Consider the following 18,985-nt stretch of genomic DNA (forward strand, 5'->3'; position numbering starts at 1 on the left):
TGTGGTGGAAATGGAGGAAGTAGTAAGTACTTTACACAGTGCTTTCATTTTCATTTCAGTCATTTCATAATGATGGCAATAATGTTTTTTGGGGGGGGGGGGGGGGGGGGGGGGGGGGTGCGCGTTACCTGAGGAGGAAGTTCAGTCGTCTGGTAATCAGAATGAAGACGCTCTGCATTTAGCACCTGCTAAATGACTAGAACTGTAATGTAACTGTCCTGCAGGAGAGCCACAATACCATCATTGCAGTGGCTGAGGCAGAAACCTCCAGCCAACTCTGCCATGGAGAGGAGGCCATCCCTAGCACTGGTGTGGCGGTGGATGCGATGGAGTTGGAGGAAGTAGTAAGTACTTTACACAGTGCTTTCATTTTCATTTCAGAAGTGTCATAATGATCACCATGTGATGGGGGGGTCCTAACCCCCAGTTACCCCCAAATCCCGACAAGCTGATTGGTACCTTGCATAGCAGCTGATCACCGATCGCTCTTGGTGTGTGTGAGTGGGTGTCTTAATTTTCCATCCAGTATTTCTCTGTTTTAATCCAGGAAACCCTATTTGTTTATTCTCCATGAAAGTGTTGTGTAATCTCAACTGCTTTATTAAATATCTGTAAAAATGGCTTGTTTGTAAAGTGTGAAGTCGCTCTGCAGAAGAGCACCTGCTGAACAACTAAAACTGTAATGTAACTGTCTTGCAGGAGACCCATGACACCTCCACCATCGCAGTGGCAGAGGCAGAAGCCTCCAGCGAGGCCGTCCCCAGCACTGGTGTGGCGGTGGATGCGATGGCGTTGGAGGATGTCGTAAGTATTTTACACAGCGCTTTCACTCTGGGAAACTACAAGCTTAAATGTGCTTCCTTATGTTTTTTAAGGATGAACTAAAGAACAAGATACCGTAATAGACTGCAGTGTTTACATGAATTGTATGACAACATTCATAATATTTCCTGAAAAAAAAAAAAGCAGTAATTTTATTTTATTTCATACTATTTGTATTTAATTGATCAATTTCCTGGTTTTTCCTGACTCAAAATGAAGAAGGGGCAGTACTTTAATCACGATCAAATGTTGTCAGTAATCTGAATACTTTTTAACGGGCTTGGGTGCAAAAGATTTACCTGCCCAAACACAGCGAACTCAAGAGTGATGTCTAGTCAGTCTGTGTATATCTGTTGTGCCAATAGTTGTATTTTTGATGTCTTTTCATATGGGACAGAACTTTGTAGAGGTCCCTGAATTTGGTCTTATGTTCTCTCCCATGCCATGTTCCAGTGTGCTGCAGATGAAGAGAAGGGGGCGCTGGGAGATGGGGGAGCAGCCCATCAGCCAGAGACCCTCCCACAGAGTGAGTCTCACAGATAATGTGCTTTGGATGGAAAATGGCAAAATGTATATTTTAATATATATATATGAATATTCTATTGGTACCCCTCAGCTCAATTAAATCCAGAAATTGTGTGATCAAAGGGAATCCAGAAAATGCTCTGTGAACCTTGAATGATTATTTTACTATGCTATTTCTCAAACTTAATTACTTAACTTAAAATGTAAAGGTCAGTGAATACTTGAATAGATAGTTGACGGACTAAAACGATTCAGATTATTTTCCCCCATTTGATTACACTGAACGCTCAGGTTTTATAGTGATATTAACGATAAGGGGACACTCCTGTTTTTCTCAGAGGTGGGAAAGAAGAAAGCTTTCCGGAGCTTCTTCTGCAGGGTGTGGAAAGCCCTCAAAAGCTCGCTGTGCTGCTGCTCTGCGGAGGAGACAGAGTGAAACACCACCCACCCTGCTCCTCCCCCACCTAAACCCACCTCCCAGCCTACCTCTACCCAACCACCCCCTAGCCTATACCTCCATCCACCCACATGAGAGGCAGAGACCGGCTATTTACCTATCACGGTAAACCAATGATACTGCAACTGATGAGCCAGCACCGGCAACTTACAGGCCTGTGCCGATGACTGATGGGCCAGCAGTGGCCAATGAGAGACAGCATATGAGCCTGACTACTGACTCTCCTAGGCTGGCAGCTCACTCATGTGGACTAGTAACCCAAACTCCTAGACAAGCAACTCAATAGTTTAGACTAGCGTCCCATCTGCCGAGACTAGCAGACCACTCTCCTAGACTAGCAACTCACTCACCTAGACTAGCGACCCGCCTGCCATGACTAGCAACCTACCCTTCTAGGCTGCTAATCCTTTGACTGGCAGCATATTCATCTAGGCTGGCGATTGGCTTGTTGGACTAATGATGTACCATGATGCTGATGATCAACATGGGGTTTAACATATACAGTGGGCTCCAGAATTATTGGCACATGAAGGAAAAATGGCAGACAAAGGTGATTGAGCTTGACTGCTCCGTGATTGGATCAGAGACAGGTAGATCGACATAATGCTGATGCTAATCAGCGGGTATAACAAAACAGTCTAATTCCTATGTTTTTGCAATACACTGAATGCATTTTGGGTTGAGATAAAAAGATGAACACATGACAAGAGTTCAGAATTTCAGCTTTTAAACACCTGATGTTTTAAACTACTTTGAACATAGCCTTGGGATCACCCATTTTTTAGGTGTGCAAAAGTATTGGAACAGAGAGTATTTAAGTAAATGAAAGTAAATAACACTTAATATTTGGTAGCATATCCCTCGCTTGCAATAACTGCATCAAGCCTGTGATCTATTGACATCACCAAACTATTGCGTCTTTTGAGATGCTTTTCAAGGCTGATCCCCGGTGTAGCCACAATAGGGTCTGCACAGCCATTGGGGACCTTGAGCAAGGCCAAATGCCATTAATGTAAAGTGCCAGTCGAGGGATTAGCCAGCCTAGGAGGATAGGTTGCTAGTCTAGGCAGGTGGGTTGCTAGTCTAGGTGAGTGAGTTTCTTGTCTAGGAGAGTGGTTTGCTCGTCTAGGCAGGTGGGACGCTAGTCTAAACTAGTGAGTTGCTAGTAGGGGAGATTGAGTTCCGAGTTAACGTGAGTGAGCAGCCAGCCTGGAAGAGTCAGTAGCCAGGCTCGTGTTGTCTCTCATTGGCCACTGCTGGCTCATCAGTGGTCGGCACAGGCCTGTCAGTCATCGGTGCTGGCTCATCAGTTGCTTTCATCATTGGCCTACTGTGATAGACTACATATATAAATTCAACTGGTCGGGAAACAGTTTGGAAAATTCTTTGTTTTGATAAAGTAAAAGGTTGGTGAATCCAGCATTTGTGTCGTTTGCATTTTTCATCTGATAATTGTCTTGTAGTAATGGTCTATATTTTGTCTAGACTAACCACTCATGGCACCATTAATATGTAATAAATGCCCGGGAAGAAATGGATAAGTGCGAGGTGCTAAATACGATAATTTCATGGTACATGGAACATACATGGAACAACATTAAAAGTTGTTGTTGCTGATGCATTTATAACAGCATGCCCCGGCTGTGCTATAGATGTACTCCTGCATGGCTCACAGTCTCTGGTTGCCCGTGAAATGTGCCAGAACTATACTGCTTTATAACCCACAAGACAGTGATTTAAATGGCATATATGTGGAGTCATCATCAGTTAATCGAAAAACACTTCATGAAAAAATGGTGCTAAAACACAAATTTGTTCATAACTTTCTAGTTTTCAAATCGCTGTGCCACTAACACACAAGAAGCGCGTTGCTATAATACAAAAGTATTGAAAAAAAGTTGATTTGTTGTTTTTTGTTAACCTACTTTTGGCACGCTGAAGAAGGACGTTTTGCTCAAAATCAGTTAGCACTGATGAGTGTGAGCACCTGCGTAACTTTCACATTATTTGATGATATGACACTGAAGGTGCGATACATCTTTGGTCTTGCGTTTGATTCTTTTCTGGTTGTTTTCATCAGATATCGGAGTGGAATGCCGTCTGACAAGAGACAATTCATTGCAATGCATCATATTTAAGGCATTTAAGACCATTTTTGAGAGAATCACGGTAAATAATCCCTCAAAGCAAGACGTGTAGACTAATTTAGTCACTTTAGCAGCGTAATTACTTTGGGGTTGCAGGCGTAGTTGTAACAAAAGCCAGCATACACATGGTTCCCCAGGATCGGGTTTAAAAACCACTGGTCTAATTATAAAGCTTAAATCGCCAATGGTAAATTTTATGTCGTGTCATGGCCGAGATTCACCACAGAGGGTCGCTGTCTTAACATCCAAAACGAAGCAAATTCCATCCAAATTTCGCATTGACTTCGCTATTTATGTACCTTCCTAATGATACACATATTCGATGCCTTATTATATCCCAGTCATTTTCTCTGGGGTCAACGAAATAATGAATAATTCTGTCATGAATTATTGTAGGCCTCCTGGCCAGTAAGAGTTTAAGGTGGGGGACGGGGTCTATTGATTTTATGTAACTATTTTAATACTAGAATTAATACATTGAATACAGGGAATCATCTTTACTTTAAAGCTCGTGTTTAGGCTCGGCGCTAGGCCTGCCTGTCAAACGACCACACACATCAGCTGGAATTTAAATTCGTAAGTGATGAGAACCCGTGGCCTGATTACAGTAACGATGCAAATATTTCTGCGGTGCTCTGTCTGTTCACGTTTCTTCAAGTTCTATCATTGTAAGCGCATGTTAGCGGGCAAGACAGGGCTAATTGACGAACAATCGACGATGTTTCTCTTTCTGTATAGGGTATGTAGCGCCCCCTAGCGTATCTGGCTATTAGTGTTGAGTGCGCTCCCCGAATTCCTATATTGCGAGAGAGCACTCTCGTGTAAATTAATGCACTAACGAAATTACTTAATTATTACTTACTTATTGACCTTTACACCTATTCACATTACACTAAGACTACCTACCATAGGCTTTTAACTTAATGCAAAGTTTCAATCAAGAGACTGCTAAATGAAATAATTCACTAAATGTAGGCTATGTAGCTGTTATCAGTGCTAGGTTAAATAAGCGTTAGCTTTTAAAGTTACGTTAATATTTTTACCTTTAAATAGCTAACAATATTATCAGTGCAATAAGCATCAAATTAAATGTCATATATGACCATGAATCAGTATTAACACTGAAATACTTCACTGTAAATTAGGCTACTAAGCTAACCTTTTCACTATTAGCTTACTCTCAGTATCAAATAAGCTACCCAGAAACAAGCAAATATCCAAGAGAATCAAGTTTAAACAATTTACTTGAGAAATATGTTATATACAAATATATACATGTTAATATGAAAGAAACCCAAATGAATGGCTTGCTTTTCCGTTCTTTAAATGCTATGCATTCACTCAAAACGCAGTTCCGTCAAATTATTTAAACCACACTTTCAGTTTCAAACCTAAAACTAAGCCGGCAAATATATAACCTAAATGCAATACTATTGGGTACCCAACCAGTTGTCAGCAGAGAGATGCAGGCCTGTATTGATGCTAGCGTTCGGTGAAGTCTCAAACAAAATGGCCGCTTTGCGCCCAAAGCACCGCGAGAGAAAACAAGAAACTTGCGCTGGTCCTCTTCACCGCGAAAGCAACGCAATGTCGGCGGCGCTGTGTGTGGAGACGTCGTCACTGCAGTCCTCCTCAGTTGTGTTCGGTCCACGGAGATCTTGAAGACGATGTGTGAAGGAGTGACCGGGCTGGCTACTCTTATACAAAGTCCTTGGATCCTCCAACGGCACGCTACGTCGGGCTAACTAGCATGTGCAGGCTACGTCGGGCTCTACTCCCGTTTTTTCTCTCTCCCGTCTTCCTGCTTCCCCTCTGAACTCTCACCCTGACTGCTGATTAGGCCTCACTCCAAGGGAGTGAATCTTAACTAACACATTTTTTAATGCATGTAAACAGTATTTAAACATTTTTTAGATCATTTAAAACAAGTTTTAAAAGAAAATAAACAAAATAAAAATACAATGAGTTCAGTAAACACCCACAATTCCCATAGGGCTACAGGTATCTACTCAGTGACCACGTTATTTGGTGGCCTACTCCTGTTGTTAACGTAAATACCCATGTCACAAAGGTCCCATAAAAACGACAGTTACTTCAGTTTACTCCAATGGCTTGCGCAGTCCCCAAACACCTTTGGGATGAGGTGGAATGGGATGTTCACAGCAGGAATGTGTGACCAAAGAATCTACAGGAACTGCATGATGATATCAAGTCAGCACCTTGTTGAATCCAGGTGAGAAAGAATGCGGGCTGATCTGGAGGCAAAAAGGGACCCTGTCCTGTACTTGATAGGTACAGCTAATGAAGTGGCGACTGAGTGAACATGCTGTAGCCCTGAATTCCATCACCGACAAAGGTTAGGCACAGCTGGGTACTAGGGATGGGCGGATCGATAAGGCAGTATCCATCCATCCATCCATCCATTATCTGAACCCGCTTATCCTGAACAGGGTCGCAGGGGGGCTGGAGCCTATCCCAGCATACATTGGGCGAAAGGCAGGAATACACCCTGGACAGGTCGCCAGTCCATCGCAGGGCACCCACACCATTCACTCACACACTCATACCTACGGGCAATTTAGACTCTCCAATCAGCCTAACATGCATGTCTTTGGACTGTGGGAGGAAACCGGAGTACCCGGAGGAAACCCACGCAGACACGGGGAGAACATGCAAACTCCGCACAGAGAGGCCCCGGCCGACGGGGATTCGAACCCAGGACCTCCTTGCTGTGAGGCGCTTTCGTATGGACCACATAATCAAATCATTAACGTTTGAGATAATGGCGGAAAGAAAACGCAGTGTTGTCTGGTGCTACTTTTCACCACTTGATAAGAATTTAGGGTGCCACCCCAGTCGATTTAACAAAGACAGTCTTTTGCGTTTTGACGCCACTGTATAAAAGCTTCAAAATCTGCGTCAAAAGCCGGCCTGTCAGAAGCGCCAATCTGATTGGCCACCCAATTGCCACAGTCATTGGCTGTTTTGGCAGTCAATCTGTTTTTAAAAAGGCACCGTTTTTCCAGTTTGCAAGGCTGGAAAATGTGCGGCAAAAATCGTGTGCGTGACAGGGTGACAGGTTAAACATTTTGAATCTTATGGTTGAAATATGAATGTTAACGTTTGAATGCTAAGGTTATGGTTGAAATATCATTAAATAACATCAAACTAGCTAGCTAGCTGACGTTAGGTAGCGTTGGCTGACTAGTGACTGGAAGACTAGTTACTAGCTAGTTATTTTCAACAAGAAATACATTACTTGAATGCTGTGTTTGTTTAATATAATATGCCCCCCTTGTGTACTACTAGCTAACTAGTCAACTAAATCTATATAGCCAAATCGCTAATTTATCTAGTTAGTCAGGTGGCGTAACGTTAGTATTAAATTAGCTAGCTAGTTAGAAAGTCAGACAATAACTGTCGCTAGCTTACGTTAACTAGAATGCCAGCGCGTATTATCGACCTGCTACGCGCGATAAACAGCAAAACATTAAGGTATTTACTATTGCCTTTCCACAAAAGAAAACTGTGACATGCCTGCAAATAAAACAGCCATTAGGGAAGTAAGCTAGGTTGCAAACCAAGAAGCTTTATTGTCGTGCTGTATAAATGAATCGTCGCGATGAAGGAATTCCTGGATTCCAGTGTTCTATGGGAAATGCCAGTGGTCCAGGGGCACTGTTTAATCAATAGCGTAATTTGAATTCAACTAAGTACCAGGAATTTTTGGCAGTCAATCTATTGATTGTCTCTGTTAGGAAGCTGGGAAACATTTGAATCATTTTCATTTCAAACTATTTGAAAGTCCCGAATAATTGCTTTAAATTACACTCCGTGACGCAACACCAGTCATCTTTATGTAATTTCTTCAATATTTATATTTCAAATCGAGTTTAGGCTGTGACGTAACAGTAGCTGCCTTTCATCTCAGAATTAAATAAATACTAATAATCCTGCTTTGGCAAGTATTCTGCTGAGTATACTACAGTAATAGAAGATGGATATGAAAACGGGATTTTATAGCATAATCCTCTCGGTAGGCTATTTATTTTTCAATTTATTATATTAAGTTATTATATATAAGGAATGGAGGCCAATGGTCAAAATCTTTCCAAATGTGTTCTCTAACCTAATCACAAATAATAGGAAAAGACTCATGGCTCTCATCTGAGCCATGGGCATAACATTTGGCTGGTATTTGTAACTATAAATGATGAGTAGTTATGACCATCATTGCTCATTATGAGTGCACAACCAAATGATAATACCAGTTTAATAAATAGGCTTGGACTACCGGCTGTCACAGAGTGTTCAATATTTATTGTTGTTGGAAAAGCACATCATTTATAAAATCTTAAACAAGTTTACTGATGGAGCACTGGTGAAATGAAAATAACAAACAAATTAATTTAATATGAAATAGGCTAAAACAATGAAAAACCCAAGAGATTTACAACCTGTTTGTGCACGATTATATTCAGCTTTGCGTCGCCATGTCCCTTTATATGGAAATAGCCACCGGTAACGGTAAATTCTGATACCGTTGTGGCGGAATAAAATGTGGTGCATTTCAGAATTCAATAAATACAAACCAAATTTAGAAGAAACTATGCTCATTAAAAAGTTCTGGTGAGTTTAAACACGAAGTTTTAATACGGTTAGCTACGCATCAAGGCAATATGAATATTGAAACCAAATTCGATTGAATTCATGCCAGAATCCGAGAGGTGGGCCATTTGAATTCCAAAATTAATTCTTGTTCACCTAGCTTATTTTGTCTCTGACCGAAATATTAAATAGCCCCCGTTTGTTGTTTTCGAAGATGAAGTCGAACCGTTTTCTGTAGCCTAGCCCCAGCAAATTTAGTGCACAATTTTCCAAAAGGGATGTTGTCATTCTAAACCACTGATTTAAACATATAATTTGTTTTTATATGTAACCTCTGGGCTTTTTGATTCAAACGTAACATACTGTGAAGTGCAATTCCTCCAAAATGACCGTAAGTGCGTCTATATTACCCGAAGGACTAGTGTTCATAGCCTGGCTGATACAATTTTGCGCTATAGCCTACTCTACAATGTAATGTATGTTGCTTTCTCTTGGCTTTTGTCATATTGCAGACTAAAGGTTACGGTTATGCCTTCGTTGAATGCATGCCGGCTATTGAAGAAGACAGTGGAAACGAAGATCTGCAGGTGGATGTGGTGGGGCTTTTAACTTAATGCAAAGTTTCAATCAAGAGACTGCTAAATGAAATAATTCACTAAATGTAGGCTATGTAGCTGTTATCAGTGCTAGGTTAAATAAGCGTTAGCTTTTAAAGTTACGTTAATATTTTTACCTTTAAATAGCTAACAATATTATCAGTGCAATAAGCATCAAATTAAATGTCATATATGACCATGAATCAGTATTAACACTGAAATACTTCACTGTAAATTAGGCTACTAAGCTAACCTTTTCACTATTAGCTTACTCTCAGTATCAAATAAGCTACCCAGAAACAAGCAAATATCCAAGAGAATCAAGTTTAAACAATTTACTTGAGAAATATGTTATATACAAATATATACATGTTAATATGAAAGAAACCCAAATGAATGGCTTGCTTTTCCGTTCTTTAAATGCTATGCATTCACTCAAAACGCAGTTCCGTCAAATTATTTAAACCACACTTTCAGTTTCAAACCTAAAACTAAGCCGGCAAATATATAACCTAAATGCAATACTATTGGGTACCCAACCAGTTGTCAGCAGAGAGATGCAGGCCTGTATTGATGCTAGCGTTCGGTGAAGTCTCAAACAAAATGGCCGCTTTGCGCCCAAAGCACCGCGAGAGAAAACAAGAAACTTGCGCTGGTCCTCTTCACCGCGAAAGCAACGCAATGTCGGCGGCGCTGTGTGTGGAGACGTCGTCACTGCAGTCCTCCTCAGTTGTGTTCGGTCCACGGAGATCTTGAAGACGATGTGTGAAGGAGTGACCGGGCTGGCTACTCTTATACAAAGTCCTTGGATCCTCCAACGGCACGCTACGTCGGGCTAACTAGCATGTGCAGGCTACGTCGGGCTCTACTCCCGTTTTTTCTCTCTCCCGTCTTCCTGCTTCCCCTCTGAACTCTCACCCTGACTGCTGATTAGGCCTCACTCCAAGGGAGTGAATCTTAACTAACACATTTTTTAATGCATGTAAACAGTATTTAAACATTTTTTAGATCATTTAAAACAAGTTTTAAAAGAAAATAAACAAAATAAAAATACAATGAGTTCAGTAAACACCCACAATTCCCATAGGGCTACAGGTATCTACTCAGTGACCACGTTATTTGGTGGCCTACTCCTGTTGTTAACGTAAATACCCATGTCACAAAGGTCCCATAAAAACGACAGTTACTTCAGTTTACTCCAATGGCTTGCGCAGTCCCCAAACACCTTTGGGATGAGGTGGAATGGGATGTTCACAGCAGGAATGTGTGACCAAAGAATCTACAGGAACTGCATGATGATATCAAGTCAGCACCTTGTTGAATCCAGGTGAGAAAGAATGCGGGCTGATCTGGAGGCAAAAAGGGACCCTGTCCTGTACTTGATAGGTACAGCTAATGAAGTGGCGACTGAGTGAACATGCTGTAGCCCTGAATTCCATCACCGACAAAGGTTAGGCACAGCTGGGTACTAGGGATGGGCGGATCGATAAGGCAGTATCCATCCATCCATCCATCCATTATCTGAACCCGCTTATCCTGAACAGGGTCGCAGGGGGGCTGGAGCCTATCCCAGCATACATTAGCTAGCTAGTTAGAAAGTCAGACAATAACTGTCGCTAGCTTACGTTAACTAGAATGCCAGCGCGTATTATCGACCTGCTACGCGCGATAAACAGCAAAACATTAAGGTATTTACTATTGCCTTTCCACAAAAGAAAACTGTGACATGCCTGCAAATAAAACAGCCATTAGGGAAGTAAGCTAGGTTGCAAACCAAGAAGCTTTATTGTCGTGCTGTATAAATGAATCGTCGCGATGAAGGAATTCCTGGATTCCAGTGTTCTATGGGAAATGCCAGTGGTCCAGGGGCACTGTTTAATCAATAGCGTAATTTGAATTCAACTAAGTACCAGGAATTTTTGGCAGTCAATCTATTGATTGTCTCTGTTAGGAAGCTGGGAAACATTTGAATCATTTTCATTTCAAACTATTTGAAAGTCCCGAATAATTGCTTTAAATTACACTCCGTGACGCAACACCAGTCATCTTTATGTAATTTCTTCAATATTTATATTTCAAATCGAGTTTAGGCTGTGACGTAACAGTAGCTGCCTTTCATCTCAGAATTAAATAAATACTAATAATCCTGCTTTGGCAAGTATTCTGCTGAGTATACTACAGTAATAGAAGATGGATATGAAAACGGGATTTTATAGCATAATCCTCTCGGTAGGCTATTTATTTTTCAATTTATTATATTAAGTTATTATATATAAGGAATGGAGGCCAATGGTCAAAATCTTTCCAAATGTGTTCTCTAACCTAATCACAAATAATAGGAAAAGACTCATGGCTCTCATCTGAGCCATGGGCATAACATTTGGCTGGTATTTGTAACTATAAATGATGAGTAGTTATGACCATCATTGCTCATTATGAGTGCACAACCAAATGATAATACCAGTTTAATAAATAGGCTTGGACTACCGGCTGTCACAGAGTGTTCAATATTTATTGTTGTTGGAAAAGCACATCATTTATAAAATCTTAAACAAGTTTACTGATGGAGCACTGGTGAAATGAAAATAACAAACAAATTAATTTAATATGAAATAGGCTAAAACAATGAAAAACCCAAGAGATTTACAACCTGTTTGTGCACGATTATATTCAGCTTTGCGTCGCCATGTCCCTTTATATGGAAATAGCCACCGGTAACGGTAAATTCTGATACCGTTGTGGCGGAATAAAATGTGGTGCATTTCAGAATTCAATAAATACAAACCAAATTTAGAAGAAACTATGCTCATTAAAAAGTTCTGGTGAGTTTAAACACGAAGTTTTAATACGGTTAGCTACGCATCAAGGCAATATGAATATTGAAACCAAATTCGATTGAATTCATGCCAGAATCCGAGAGGTGGGCCATTTGAATTCCAAAATTAATTCTTGTTCACCTAGCTTATTTTGTCTCTGACCGAAATATTAAATAGCCCCCGTTTGTTGTTTTCGAAGATGAAGTCGAACCGTTTTCTGTAGCCTAGCCCCAGCAAATTTAGTGCACAATTTTCCAAAAGGGATGTTGTCATTCTAAACCACTGATTTAAACATATAATTTGTTTTTATATGTAACCTCTGGGCTTTTTGATTCAAACGTAACATACTGTGAAGTGCAATTCCTCCAAAATGACCGTAAGTGCGTCTATATTACCCGAAGGACTAGTGTTCATAGCCTGGCTGATACAATTTTGCGCTATAGCCTACTCTACAATGTAATGTATGTTGCTTTCTCTTGGCTTTTGTCATATTGCAGACTAAAGGTTACGGTTATGCCTTCGTTGAATGCATGCCGGCTATTGAAGAAGACAGTGGAAACGAAGATCTGCAGGTGGATGTGGTGGGGATGGAGGATGGAGTAAGTACTGTACAGCTTACTCCGTACCGAAAATGTACCGTACCCTACATTTTCATTTCAGTCATTTAGTAATGACCCAGTTTTAACCCAGGAGACACTATTCAATAATCCACATTAAGTACACCGCAACAACCAAGCAGAGAAACGGTACAACTGAGGTACCAAACATTATGACATCTAATTGCTTTTTAAGGGTGAACATGACAGTTTAATAAATACGCCAGCAGTATAGCATAATAAAGAAACTGGGCTTGTTACAGAAACATTTTAGCTCTATTTCCCAGGTGAAATGCTGCTTTTGCACCCTTGAGTAAGGTCCTTGATCTCAACTGCTTAATTTAATATCTGCAAAAGTGGCTTGTTTGTAAAGTCAGTGTGAAGTCACTATGCAATGCTATGCAAAATGGCTAGAACTGTAATGTAACTGTCCTGCAGGAGAGCCACGCCACCTCCATTATCACAGTGGCAGAGGCAGAAGCCTCCAGCAAGCTCTGCCATGGAGAGGAGGCCGTCCCCAGCATTGTCGTAATGGTGGATGTGGTGGAAATGGAAGATGTAGTAAGGACTTTACAGTGCTTTCATTTTCATTTCAGTCATTTCATAATGATGGACGTAATGTTTTTGTTTTGTTTTGGGTATTTTTGGTGGGGGGGGGGGGGGGGGCGTTGCCTGAGGAGGAAGTTCAGTCGTCTGGTAATCAGAATTAAGTCGGTCGGTCTGCAGAAGAGCACCTGCTAAATGAATAGAACTGTAATGTAACTGTCCTGCAGGAGACCCACAACACCATCATTGCAGTGGCTCAGGCAGAAACCTCCAGCCAACTCTGCCATGGAGAGGAGGTCATCCCTAGCACTGGTGTGGCGGTGGATGCGATGGAGTTGGAGGATGTAGTCAGTACTTTACACAGTGCTTTCATTTTCATTTCAGAAATGTCATAATGATCGCCATTGTGATGGGGGGCGTTAGCTGAGGAGGTAATACGGTTGTCTGGTCATCAGAAGGTTTTTGGTTCAATCCCCACCCAGGGTGTGTCGAAGTGTCTCTGAGCATGACTCCTAACCCCCAATTACCCCCAAATCACAACAAGCTGATTGGTACCTTGCATAGCAGCCGATCACCGATCGCTGTTGGTATTTGTGAATGGGTGTCTGAATTTACCATCCAGTATTTCTCTGTTTTAACCCAGGAAACCCTATTCGTTTATTCTGCATGAAAGTATTGTGTAATCCTTAAAGTCCTTAATCTCAACTGCTTAATTAAATAAGTGTGAAGTCGCTCTGCAGAAGAGCACCTGCTAAACAACTAAATCTGTAATGTAACTGTCTTGCAGGAGACCCATGACAACTCCTCCATCGCAGTGGCAGAGGCAGAAGCCTCCAGCGAGGCCGTCCCCAGCACTGGTGTGGCGGTGGATGCGATGGCGTTGGAGGATGTCGTAAGTATTTTACACAGCGCTTTCACTCTGGGAAACTACAAGCTTAAATGTGCTTCCTTATGTTTTTTAAGGATGAACTAAAGAACAAGATACCGTAATAGACTGCAGTGTTTACATGAATTGTATGACAACATTCATAGTATTTCCGGGTAATTTTACAGTAATTTTATTTTATTTCATACTATTTGTATTTAATTGATCAATTTCCTAGTTTTTCCTGACCCAAAATGAGGCAGGGGCAAGACTTTAATCACGATCAAATGATCAAATCTTGTCAGTAATCTGAATACTTTTTAACGGGCTTGGGTGCAAAAGATTTACCTGCCCAAGCACAGCAAACTCAGGAGTGATGTCTAGTCAGGTACTCTGTGTATATCTGTTGTGCCAATGGTTGTATTTTTAATGTCTTTTCATATGGGTCAGAACTTTGTAGAGGCCCCTGAATTTGGTCTTCTGTTCTCTACCATGCCATGTTCCAGGGTGCTGCAGATGAAGAGAAGGGGGCGCTGGGAGATGGGGAAGCAGCCCATCAGCCAGAGACCCCCCCACAGAGTGAGTCTCACAGATAATGTGCTCTGGATGGAAAATGGCAAAATGTATAATTTAATATATATATATGAATATTCTATTGGTACCCCTCAGCTCAATTAAATCCAGAAATTGTGTGATCAAAGGGAATCCAGAAAATGCTCTGTGAACCTTGAATGATTATTTTACTATGCTATTTCTCAAACTTAATTACTTAACTTAAAATGTAAAGGTCAGTGAATACTTGAATAGATAGTTGACGTAGTAAAACGATTCAGATTATTTTCCCCCATTTGATTACACTGAACGCTCAGGTTTTACAGTGATATTAACGATAAGGGGACACTCCTGTTTTTCTCAGAGGTGGGAAAGAAGAAAGCTTTCCGGAGCTTCTTCTGCAGGGTGTGGAAAGCCCTCAAGAGCTCGCTGTGCTGCTGCTCTGTGGAGGAGACAGAGTGAAACACCACCCACCCTGCTCCTCCCCCACCTAAACCCACCTCCCAGCCTACCTCTACCCAACCACCCCCTAGCCTATACCTCCATCCACCCACATGAGAGGCAGAGACCGGCTATTTACCCATCACTGTAAACCAATGATACTGCAACTGATGAGCCAGCACCGGCAACTTACAGGCCTGTGCCGATGACTGATGGGCCAGCAGTGGCCAATGAGAGACAGCATATGAGCCTGACTACTGACTCTCCTAGGCTGGCAGCTCACTCATGTGGACTAGTAACCCAAACTCCTAGACAAGCAACTCAATAGTTTAGACTAGCGTCCCATCTGCCGAGACTAGCAGACCACTCTCCTAGACTAGCAACTCACTCACCTAGACTAGCGACCCGCCTGCCATGACTAGCAACCTACCCTTCTAGGCTGCTAATCCCTCGACTGGCACTTTACATTAATGGCATTTGGCCTTGCTCAAGGGCCCCAAAGGCTGTGCAGACCACCGGGGATCAGCCTTGAAAAGCATCTCAAAAGATGCAATAGTTTGGTGATGTCAATAGATCACAGGCTTGATGCAGTTATTGCAAGCAAGGGGGGATATGCTACCAAATATTAAGTGTTATTTACTTTCGGCACAGGCCTGTCAGTCATCGGTACTGGCTCATCAGTTGCTTTTATCATTGGCCTACTGTGAAAGACTACATATATAAATTCAACTGGGGCGACATGGCTCAGGCAATAAGAGCAGTCGTCTGGTAGTTGGAGGATTTGGCTGGGTTGTGTCGAAGTGTCCCTGAGCAAGACACCTCACCCCAAAATGCTCCTGACGAGCTGGTCGGCACTTTGCGTGGCGGCCAGTCGCCGTCGGTGTGTGAGTGTGTGTATGAATGTTTATTAAATAAATATATATATATATATATATATAAATTCAACTTGTTGGGAAACAGTTTGGAAAATTCTTTGTTTTAATAAAGTAAAAGCTTGGTGAATCCAGCATTCGTGTCGTTTGCATTTTTCATCCGATAATTGTCTAGTAGTAATGGTCTATATTTTGTCTAGACTAACCACATATGGCACCATTAATATGTAATAAATGCCCGGGAAGAAATGGATAAGAGCGAGTGCTAAATACGATAATTTCATGGCACATGGAACGTTGTATTAAAAGTTGTTGTTGCTGATGCATTTATGACAGCATGCCCCGGCTGTGCTATAGATGTACTCCTGCATGGCTCACAGTCTCTGGTTGCTAGTGAAATGTGCGAGAACTATGCTGCTTTATAACCCACAAGACAGTGATTTAAATGGCGTATATGTAGAGTCATCAGCAGTTAATCAAAAAACAATTTGTGAAAAAGGGGTGCTAAAACACAGATTTGTTCATAACTTTCAACTTTTCAAATTGCCGTGCCACTAACATACAAGAAGCGGGTTGCTATAATACAAAAGTATTGAAAAAAGTTGATTTGATGTTTTTTGTTAACCTACTTTTGGCACGCTGAAGAAGGACGTTTTGCTCGAAATCAGTTAGCACTGAGTGTGAGCACCTGCGTAACTTTCACATTCTTTGATGATATGACACTGAAGGTGTGATACATCTTTGGTCTTGCGTTTGATTATTTTCTGGTTGTTGTCTAATGTCAGATGTTTGGGTTTTCATCAGATATCGTAGTGGAATGCCGTCTGACAAGAGATGTACAATTAATTGCAATGCATCATATTTAAGGCATTTAAGACCATTTCTGACAGAATCACGGTAAATAATCCCTCAAAGCAAGACGTGTAGGCTAATTAAGTCACTTTAGCAGCGTAATTACTTTGGGGTTGCAGGCGTAGTTGTAACAAAAGCCAGCATACACATGGTTCCCCACGATCGGGATCGGCTAATTATAAAGCTTAAATCGCCACTCGTAAATTTTATTTGTCGTGTCATGGCCGAGATTCACCACAGAGGGTCGCTGTCTTAACATCCAAAACGAAGCAAATTCCATCCAAATTCCGCATTGACTTCGCTATTTATGTACCTTGCCTTATTATATCCCAGTCATTTTGTCTGGGGTCAACGAAATAATTAATAATTCTGTCATGAATGATTGTAGGCTTCCTGGTCAGTAAGAGTTTAAGGTGGGGGGCGGGGTCTATTGATTCTATGTAACTATTTTAATACTAGAATTCATACATTGACATTATACAGGGAATCATCTTTGCTTTAAAGCTCGTGTTTAAGCTTGGCGCTTAGCCTGCCTGTCAAACGACCACACACATCAGCTGGAATTTAAATTCGTAAGTGATGAGAACCCGTGGCGTGATTACAGTAACGCTGCGAATATTTCTGCGGTGATCTGTCTGTTCACGTTTCTTCCAAGTTTTATCATTGTAAGCGGGGCTAATTGATGAACAATCGACGATGTTTCTCTTTCTGTATAGGGTATGTAGCGCCCCCTAACGTGCCTGGATATTAGTGTTGAGTGCGCTCCCTGAATTCCTATATAGCGAGAGATCACTCTCTAGTGTTAATTCATGCTCCAACGAAATTACTTAATTACTTACTTATTGACCTTTACACCTAGTCACATTACACTAAGAATACCTACCATAGGCTTTTACATTTTACATTTACATTTTTTGTCATTTGGCAGACGCTTTTAATCCAAAGCGACTTACAAGTGCATAGGTTCTACCATAAATCAAAGCATCACATCCAGAACCAGCAAAATACACATGAAATGCTGTTCTAAACATAGTCGTCATCATAAGTGCTAATTTTTTTTTTTTGGGTGGGTTAGACAAGGATAGGGATATCAGAAAGGAGGGGCAGGGGAAATCAGGAGGGAGGACTAAGGTAGAGTTTGAAAACGTGGGTTTTGAGTCTGCGTCGAAATAGGGGGAGGGATGCTGCTGTTCTGACAGTGGTAGGCAAGTCATTCCACCACTGAGGAACCAGAACGGAAAACAGGCGTGAACGTGCAGCTCGACCGCCAGGTGCACGTAGAGAAGGAACCATAAGGCAACCAGAGCTGGCAGACCGGAGTGGTCTAGCTGGGGAGTAGGGAGTGATCAAGGATTGTATGTAAGGTGGGGCAGTCCCCTTAGCAGCCTGAAATGCCAACACGAGGGCCTTGAAACGGATGCGTGCAGCAATAGGAAGCCAGTGGAGGCCAATGAGAAGCGGGGTGACATGAGCCGACCTGGGCTGACAGGTGATCAGACGGGCTGCAGCATTCTGGACCAGCTGGAGGGGCTTGATGGCACACGCTGGGAGACCGGCTAGGAGGGAGAGACCGGCTTAACTTAATGCAAAGTTTCAATCAAGTGACTGCTAAATGAAATAATTCACTAAATGTAGGCTATGTAGCTGTTATCAGTGCTAGGTTAAATAAGCATTCGCTTTTAAAGTTACATTAATATTTTAACCTTTAAATAGCTAACAATATTATCAGTACAATAAGCATCAAATGAAATGTCATATTTGACCATGAATCAGTATTAACAATGAAATACTATTTATACTAATTAGGCTACTAAGCTAACCTTTTCACTATTAGCTTACTCTCAGTATCAAATAAGCTACCTAAAAACAGGCAGATATCCAACTATTTACTTGAAAAATATGTTATATACAAATATATACATGGTAATATGAAACATAAACCCAAATGAATGGCTTGCTTTTCAGTTCTTTAAATGCTATGCATTCACTCAAAACGCAATAGTATTGGGTACCCAACCAGTTGTCAGCAGAGAGATGCAGGCCTGTATTGATGCTAGCGTTCGGTGAAGTCTCAAACAAAATGGCTGCTTCACGCCCAAAGCACCGCTAGAGAAAACAAAAAAAACTTCGGCTGGTCCTCCTCACCGCGATAGCAACGCAATGTCGGCGGCGCTGTGTGAGGAGACGTCGTCACTGCAGTCCTCCTCAGTTGTGTTCGGTCCACGGAGATCTTGAAGACGATGTGTGAAGGAGTGACCGGGCTGGCTACTCTTATACAAAGTCCTTGGAT

Source organism: Conger conger, chromosome 1, assembly GCF_963514075.1.
Source record: "Conger conger chromosome 1, fConCon1.1, whole genome shotgun sequence".
Taxonomy (NCBI): Eukaryota; Metazoa; Chordata; class Actinopteri; order Anguilliformes; family Congridae; genus Conger; species Conger conger.